Here is a 9,133-nt window from a genome sequence, read left to right as displayed (position 1 = left end):
CTCATGCAGTTAAACCTCAGACTCTTGGTTCAGCGCAGGTTGTGCTCTCAGTGTCGTGGGATCGAATCCCACCTGGGACTCCATACTCAGCAGGGAACCTGCTTCCCCCTCTGTCTCTCTCTCTCTCTCCCTCCCTCTGCCCCTCCCCCTGCTCTTGCTCCTGCTCTTTCTCTGTCTCTTTCTAAAACAAATAACTAAATAAAATCTTTAAAAAAAAAAAAAACTTCATCGACGTCACAGTAATGTAAGCACAGGGTATGAACATTTCCTTGGAGTTTCATGACCTTATACTGTGGCTAAAATCGCTTTCTGGTATATGACCATCTTTCATGATCTTCTCCTAATGTTCCCCCTTTTTCTCATGTTCCTGTCCAGCGACAGAGCCAGGATTCGAACCCTGGGCCTACTGGCTCCTGAATCACGCTGTACACACACCCTTCCCCCACCCACCAGAGGGTCACAAGGCTGGGGTGTCCCACTGCACTAAGGCGTTTTGCTCAAAAACTGAGTAGAGTAACCATCCACTGCCACGGGAGCTGACAGATTCAAGCGTATCTTCCAGAATAATATAGAATTATTGTTCTCTGTCTCTTCATCGAAAGGTACAGCCAGAAAGGTTATTGATAAAGTCTCCTTACTTGTAATTCCTCAACCTCCTAATGGCAGACTTTATAAGGGGCGTTGGTTCTTAGGAAGGCGGCGTGTCTGTACCCACCGTCTGTGTGGCTGCCTCAGTCGAGGATAGCGACAAAGCAATTTCTGAGTCTGCGTGCTCTCTTCGGCCCCAGGTTCGTCCTGTTCTAATTGCCTTCAAAGTCTGTGGCTACGCTCGCTAAGTAAGCAGCCTCCGTCCTTACAGAGCGCAGACTCGCAGACTAAAAATTCAACAATGCACACGTTTAAGCATTAAAAAGCATACAAAAAGCACACTGTAGGCGTTCGCCCAGCCCAGCCACATTTCTATAATGGTGCCTCTCAATAAAGGATTGTCTCTGGGCAGCGACGTGTTTTAAGTTTGACTGACATCAAAAGAGTCTTAAAGGCAATTCTTTAAAAATCCTTTTTTATTCTCTCTTCTATGTTTAGACCCTTTTAAAATCAAATATCCCCAACTGCATCTGTGTATATCTCCACTTTCAGACAAGGCCACTTAATTATCAGCGGCACTGACTGGAAAGCTTCCCCTTATCAGCACCGAGGCTGCTTTTCTTTGTGTGGCCAACAGCCTCTAAAATGCTTCTCAGAGCTAAATCCCAGTGCCAGGAGATTTTCGTCTTTCCGAAGGTCGCCTGTCATTGTGACTGGATTATCTGGCTATTAAAACTGTGGTCCTTCCAGAATGCCAACCCTCCGAAGAGATTGTGCTAGAAACTCCAGAGATAAGCCAGTGACTTTCTGTAAGTATAAACAAGCAGACTCCTGCCTCACTCCTGAGAAACACAGGCATTCCAATGTGCCCAATATGTAACCTGCAAACCGGTACTGGGTGCCCGCTCCATGCGGGAAGCTGCCGGAATGTTACCACGATGTGGGATAACATTCATTAGAAGATGATTTAAAATATTGTGCTGTTGAGTTAAGTCAGGGCTTTCTTTATTCTAACTTTGCAGTTGGAGAATTAGGGAAGGGGGTGGAACGGACAGACCCAAGACCACGTGTATTTCCTGCTTGTCGTGGGGAGGGGATAAGACAACGTGAATTGTGAACAAACAGGATGGAAAGTCAGAGATACTCACATGGGAGGAGATTACGGTTGATTTTGCTCTCTTTTTTCTTCTTTTCTGTTTGGCTGGTCACTAACTAATCCTGGCATGGTTAAAAAAACAAAACAAAACAAAACAAAACAAAATTGCAAATAGTATCTGTATAACTTCTAAGGCTTCATAAATACCCACCCAGCAGTGGCTCCAGTGAAAAGGACACGAATTGTTTTCTTCACAGGGAACTTGGGGTTCTGTGATTCTGTGATGATGTTCACGCTCTCCGTGATACCTCTGGGATCCAGCCACTGTCCATCTGTCTTCTTTGTAGTGTCAGCACATTGACTCTTCATCTTCTTGGCTATCGCTTCATGGTGATTATATGGCTGAAGAAGCTCCAACCATCACACCTGTGTCCCAAGCAGGAAGTGCTTTGATGAAAGTGGCTTTCATCCAAGAGGTTCCCCAGCAGAAACTCTTCCCCTGGCTGCAACAGAGGCCAAGAAAGCGAGTGTGTGATAAATGGGATTGGATGGCCACAATTATCTGTGGCCAATCAGAACCCAAAGACTGTGGATGGGCATGTCACCCCTCAACCAAATCCAGGATTTTATGGGCAAGGAAATGGAGAGATTCACTGATGGACAGGCAGCAGCATCAGCCCCTGACTCACCACTCGTCATGTCTAGAGCTCTAAAGATAACACTAGCCTCCTGATTCTCACTGGAGATCTTTGATGGTGGGCCAATATCCATAAGGAACATAGTTTGAAGTCTTTGATTCTGACTCTATTGACTCAGCTTTGAACACTTCCCACAAGGCTGCTTACTAGAGCCTTACTTGTTCAGAGGACAAGCCATCAGAAGCGAACCCAAAGCTTATGCTATTCTGAATATTTGTTGACTTTGACCAGTGGATCTGGGGATCTCAACAAGCCTTCTCATGATTTGTATAAGGCTCTGTGAATTCTCTGGCAGAAGGGGAGCCATGCGCCTGATAAGGTTGAGAGCATTCGGCAAGAGACACGAGACATAGCAGTTACTCTGCTCACGGAGATCCTGCAGGGAAATGTGTATCGTTCACAGGAGTGTGGGAGAAAGAGAAGTAGGGGACTCTAGAGCAGAAATAGCAACTTCGGATCATTTTCTCAGCCAAAGCCACTTTTGGCAGACATGTTCATGATTCGTCATCTCCTCGCAGATGGCTCTGCTTTATGATTAGGTTTCAGATGTTCTGTGAGCAAAGTCTTCTCTCTAGACGTCTGAACTTTCTGAGACAAAGCATTTCCCTTAGTAACCTCCTGTTCTGAAAGCGAAAACAGTTATCCTCGTGGGCAGGAAGGATAAAGAACACAGGGAGAATCTGATGCTACCTCCTTGGGTGAGGCTAAATGGGCTCTATTCCTTGTTAAAGAAAAAGCAAGAGGATCCAAATGGATACAGTGGAGAGACTCATTTTATACTCTGTGTGGTTCGGAAAACAGTACAGATGTGAAATTTTAACCTAAGGAGCCTGCTATCCCACCATCGCCACTGACCTTGGGGCTGTTGGTTGCACAAAAAAACCCTGTAAGATAACACACATCCTACCTTGCCTTCCCCCATATTAAGACATTGCTAACCTTGGTCAAGGAAGTGTTCCCTTTGCTGTAGGGGTTATAATAAAAACTCAGCTTTGCTTCATCAGTGTGTGTCTGGTGGCGTTTCTGAGATAGTAGGTAGTTGACAACAGGAAGCCCAAGACCAGAGCCACGGTTGCATGTTTAAGATCTTCTGGAATCCTAAGGAGACCCTCCCTTTTGAAGAGATCATATCAGCCGTTGCTTTATGGCCCTGCGTATGAATTTTCTCATGCCATCCATGTAAATCTGGAGTCCTTATTGATGATGGATAGGAAGGGGCTGTTGTGACTTCAGTGCCCAGGGAGAGTAGAAATACCAGTGAAGAAAGAAGCAGGCTTTAAAGGAGCTGGAGGAGCGAAGCCCTTCGTGGACCTGCATCCTACAACGTAAGATGTAGAGATGGATTTCAGTTGAGCTACAACACCCTAAATGTTGAGCCAGCCTGCCCCATGCTGACTTCTGGGTGTCATCGCTCCACTCCCCTGCAGAAAAATGAAGACATTGCTTTGTGGTAATTCCACGAAGGGCATGTGGCTCTCAGTTCATCTCAGCCTGATGAGGAAGTACAAAGAGACATTTAATCTTTGAAAGGGTTAAATTTTCCTGCAGGTGAAGAGTAGTGAGAAGATTCTACAAGATAAGAAACAGGACCTTCTTAATGCTAAAGGCTAGAAAGAGAAGACTAGAAAAAGTAATGTTTAATGTGAACAGGTCACTAATAAATGGAACCCCAGGCATCTCAAGAGGTCACCACGTAGCTCATTGTAGACCCAAGACTCAAGAAAAATGCTGAGCCTGCCTGGGTGGAGGAGGTCAAACATGAAAGACAGGAGCAAGAGAGGCTTTCCGTGAATAATGCACTGGAACTCAGAAGTGTGCCAGATTCCCCACCAGTCCAGTTTTGTTCCTCTGTGTTTCCTGGAGGTGTTTAGATTCATGAGCACAGATTTAGGCAAAGAAACAGCCCTTGGCCACCCGTTGATTGGATTACCAGGAGGTAATTTGCCTCTAGGTTGTGGTCTACCCGCTTTGGGATCTCACCCAGGACACAGACCCAAGGGCGGAAGTCCCACTGGGCATCTTCTCACACTTTGCACGTTGACCGAGGAGAGTGCCCCCTGTGGGTTGCCTGTCAGTTTGGTATATAAACTTACTCAGTAGCACAGAGATACTGCTAGGGTGGTGTTGCTTCTTGGGTCCGCTCTCTCTCGTGTGGACGCAGTTGTGAATGTGCTTTTTTTCATTTTATTTAGGCGCAGCAGTTCCTGCCTGGTGGTAAGTAACTATGAAGCCACCCCGACTCATGGAGCAGCCATGCATCCCTCCCCCACTAGCTCCAGGACATTACTCCATACTTCATCCACATTACACTTAGAACTGAGCTCAGCAACTTACACATGGAATGACTTGTTTTCTCTCATAGCCGATTTCCCCACACACATAGACATGCCATGTTGGATTGCGACCATTGCCTCCAAAGTGCCGCGCCAAATGGCCTGTCATTGGCCATTCCCCTTTGAACTCAACCACACATCTTGTGCTCGCTTCGACAGCACATATACTAAAATTGAACTCAACCACACATCTCTAAAAGACGTGGTGCCAATGAGAATGTTTCATTTATAATTAATCATTTATTACCGGTTCCTTATTCTCAGTAACCATCATACACAGCCTGAGCGAGACCTGATTGGTTACATTCTCCAGAAACTCTTGGGGCATTTTTTCCTCCAAGTCAGAATATACGCTAAGTCTTCAGTAAAAATCACTCAGTGCCAGTATGAATGACATTTAAGTTCTTCATCGAGTCTCTTGGCAACTCTGCTCTGTGCCTCAACTATGCACCAGTCAGAGAGAAGTCGTGTTTGTTTGGAGTAGATTTAATCTAGTCTAGCTTTCGAGATCACAGGATATGGATGGATGCTCAGGGCAGGACAAGGCAAACATAGACATGTTGCATGAATGCCCAGAGCTTCCCCACTGTGCATTTAATTCTGGAGTTAGATACCAATCGATCAATTCTGGTTTTATCCGTGTTTATCCTGGTATTTAACCTATAAAGCGACAAGGCCACCCCTGGGAGAAGAGCCAATGTCCCTGCCACCCATGTTACCACCAAATGACAACTGATACACTGCCCAAAGCCAGAAATAAGAGTCCCTGCCCCCAAACCACCAACCATATGCCCCCAATATTATTATTCTAAAAATTCCAATAATAGCAACGTCACCTGAAATTTATCACTAAGTGTTATCTCCATGAGAGATATTTCATGGATGTTATCTTATTTGATCTACCAAGCCCCTAGTGAGGAATTATCTTTATTAAATGTGAAAGGAAAAAAAAAAAAGAGGTTCAAAGAGATTGATTAACTTGGTCAGAAGAAACTGTAAGTCAGCCCTGGAAATGGCCAGACTCCAAATCATGTGCTCTTTATGTGGAGATTTTGTTTTCCCAGGATTTTGCCACTTTTCGCCATTTTAGGTAATAAAATTCTTATTTAGATAACTGAACTTCATACTACATACTAAGTTTTAGTTTTAATGTCACCTCAGGAGGAAGCTTTCCAAAAAAAGAGAGAGAGAGAGCGCAAAACAAAGAAAACCTGACCTCTTTTGGTGCTTCCTCATTAATTTTTCTTTTATTTTCTATTACGGTTTCAAAGAGGGAAAATATTTTTTCTAACCTTGTATTTACTAGTTTTGGTGTGACACTGGACCCCCAGGTGTGCACTCTGTGTATTTATCTGTCCTTCCCTTTTCCCTGTGTCTCTCTTGGGTGCCCCTCTGAGCTGCTGACGGAGGTAGGCCACCTGCCACATTATTTTACACAGCACTGCCACATGTCCTCAGATTGGTTGAAGGGTCACCAGGAACTTCAAAGTCAGACTGGGGTGTCCAAAGCCCTGCTCACATCTGTCTTCCCTGTGGCCAAAGCCAAGAGCAAGAGGAAGAATTCTGCAAAAAGTCGCTTCTTTGAAAACACAAAGACCCCACTGAGGACTTATCTTTTCACATTCAGAAAGTAGTGACCTTTTGCCACCTTCATAAAAAGGGAGAACCTTTCTCTGCCCAGAGATTATCCAAAGGGATCAATACTGGTTACTAATTGAAATTTCAATATGGCATTCACCTCTGCCGTCCTAGCAATGCCACGTACCTTGGGACCTCCACGAAATGACCATGGGCACAACAGCTTTAGACTTGACTTTATAGGACGATGCTGAGAAATTTCCGGTAGAACACCCTTGAGGTGAAACTTCTTAAGTAAGCCTTTCTGAAATACATTTAGAACAATATCCTTGCATACCCTCATCGATTTATCTAGATCCCTCCTACACCCATGTCAAAGTTTAGCAGCACAGACTTCCAAGACAGTATCATTTACTCACTTCCCACTGGGAAGAGTCGTTTTCCTATTATCTCTCTCCTTCCGTTAGACCCTTTCGGAGGTTGGAGGGTAGTGTGAGGAAAGCGCAAAGGGTCTAATCGTGGGAGTGTTGTAATTCTAATTTCGATCAGCTAATATTTATGTGGCTGTGAAGGAAAATTAAAATTATTTAATCTTGTGGATAAACACCCATTTTTGAAACCATTTAACAATATTTAGCCTCATCAGCCTACCTAAAAGAAATAATTTTGCATTCGTAATATCTAAGGGGCTAAAATACTCTCAGGTTAAAGACACTATGTTGAGCTGATCACAAGGATCAAGAACTATCAAAAACGCCGATCACATTTCAGTCCATCTCACTGCCCATCTTCCCAACACCTGCTCAAGGCAGAGTGACGTCCCCTTGGAAAGCAGATCTTCAATGCACGGCACCCACTTGTGTATGGGTGTATGTCACTGATTCAACTGCTCACTCGCTGCTTTGACAGAGGTGGACTGAGGACTAGGAACCAAGTATTTCATCAGGCTTATTTATATTTATTTTCTAAACTCACATATGGTACCACCATCGCCTTCAAAAGAGAAGACTGAGAATTATACAGTTTGAGTGTAATTTCCCAGGAGCGCTTCGATCACAAGGTTCGAATCTTTTTTTAAAAAAATATTTTATTTATGGCTGCATAGTATTCCATTGTGTATATATACCACATCTTCTTGATCCATTCATCTGTTGATGGACATCTAGGTTCTTTCCATAGTTTGGCTATTGTAGACATTGCTGCTATACAGCCATCAAAAGAAATGAAATCTTGCCATTTGCAACAACATGGATGGAACTAGAGCATATCATGCTTAGCAAAATAAGTCAAGCAGAGAAAGACAACTATCATATGATCTCCCTGATATGAGGAAGTGGTGATGCAACATGGGGGCTTAAGTGGGTAGGAGAAGAATCAATGAAACAAGATGGAATTGGGAGGGAGACAAACCATAAGTGACTCTTAATCTCACAAAACAATCTGAGGGTTGCTGGGGGGAGGGGGTTGGGAGAAGGGGGTGGGTTATGGACATTGGGGAGGGTATGTGCTTTGGTGAGTGCTGTGAAGTGTGTAAACCTGGCGATTCACAGACCTGTACCCCTGGGGATAAAAATATATGTTTATAAAAAAAATTTAAAAAAAAAAGATTTTATTTATTTGGGAGAGAGAGAGAGCACAAGTGGGTGAGGCAGAGGGAGAAGGTGAGAATCTAAGCAGACTGTACTGAGCACAGAGCCCGACGCGGGGCTCGATCTCACCACCCCGAGATCATGACCTGAGCCGAAGCCACGAGTCGGGTGCTCGACCAACTGAGCCACCCAGGGGCCCCACTAAGATTCCAATCGTGATGCTTGACTCCCTTTGCCACCAAGTCCCAGCGACTCCAGCATCCACCTGCCCACTGCAGACGGCATGACAACGGAGACTCGCTGCTGCTAACCCTCTCCCTCCCTCACTCCACTCTCCCCTCTTCCCTCTGTCATGTCTCTCTCCTTTCCTCCATTGTTCCTTCTCGCCGCTGCATTCAAAACTGGGCTGAACTTAGCCCTTTATGGGTCTCCCCTCCTGTTGGATTTTCTTTTTGAAAATACAACTTTGACTGAACAAGGGATCGTTTCTGTTTATATTTTGTAAACTTCCTGGTCTGCCATGTAGTCGGGGATGTGTCCCTGACAAGGAAGGTTTGGGTCTAGGAGTGCGTATCTGACAGTGACCGTTATAATGGCCGTGGTTTAAAAAACAAAACCCAAACCAACCAACCAGAAAAACATAAGAACGGGGCTGGCGCATGTGACTCTTGATCTCAGAGTTGTGAATCTGAATCCCATGTTGGGTGTAGAGATGACTTACATTAATAAATAAGTCTTTAAAACAAAACAAACCTTGAGAATGAATGAGAAAGATACCGAGAGTGCACGCATTGAGAAAGCAGGGGGTTGGTTGAGGCGAGAGATCGCCAAAGAACCAGCCAATCCAAATCAAGCTAACCCTGGGAACAGTTTCACAGAAACAGCAAGCAGATGCCGCGGGACCACACGGGACCTGGAGGAAGCTAGATGACGTCAGAGAATGTCCCAGGGCTGGAGGAATCCCATAAAACACAGAGGAGGGGTAGAACACTAGGATGTTAAATTTAAATGATCAGGGTCAACATTTAACCCAAATTGCTATCTCGAAGCAGCCCATCTGCCCACCACCAATGCCGGTCCACCCCAGATTCTGGCCTCCAGCCTCAGATGAGCCAAAGGAATCCAGCTCTCGTGGGACAGAAGCGGATTCTAAGCCCTGGGGCAAAAACAAAGTCAGGAGGGTTCTGCAGCTTGTCACTGTCGCCAGAAAGCAAGAGTATGTTTTAAATCTTAAAGGCAATTCTAAAGGGG

The sequence above is a fragment of the Mustela lutreola genome, chromosome 11 (genome assembly GCF_030435805.1).
Source record: "Mustela lutreola isolate mMusLut2 chromosome 11, mMusLut2.pri, whole genome shotgun sequence".
NCBI lineage: Eukaryota > Metazoa > Chordata > Mammalia > Carnivora > Mustelidae > Mustela > Mustela lutreola.
This window is presented reverse-complemented; position numbering follows the sequence as displayed.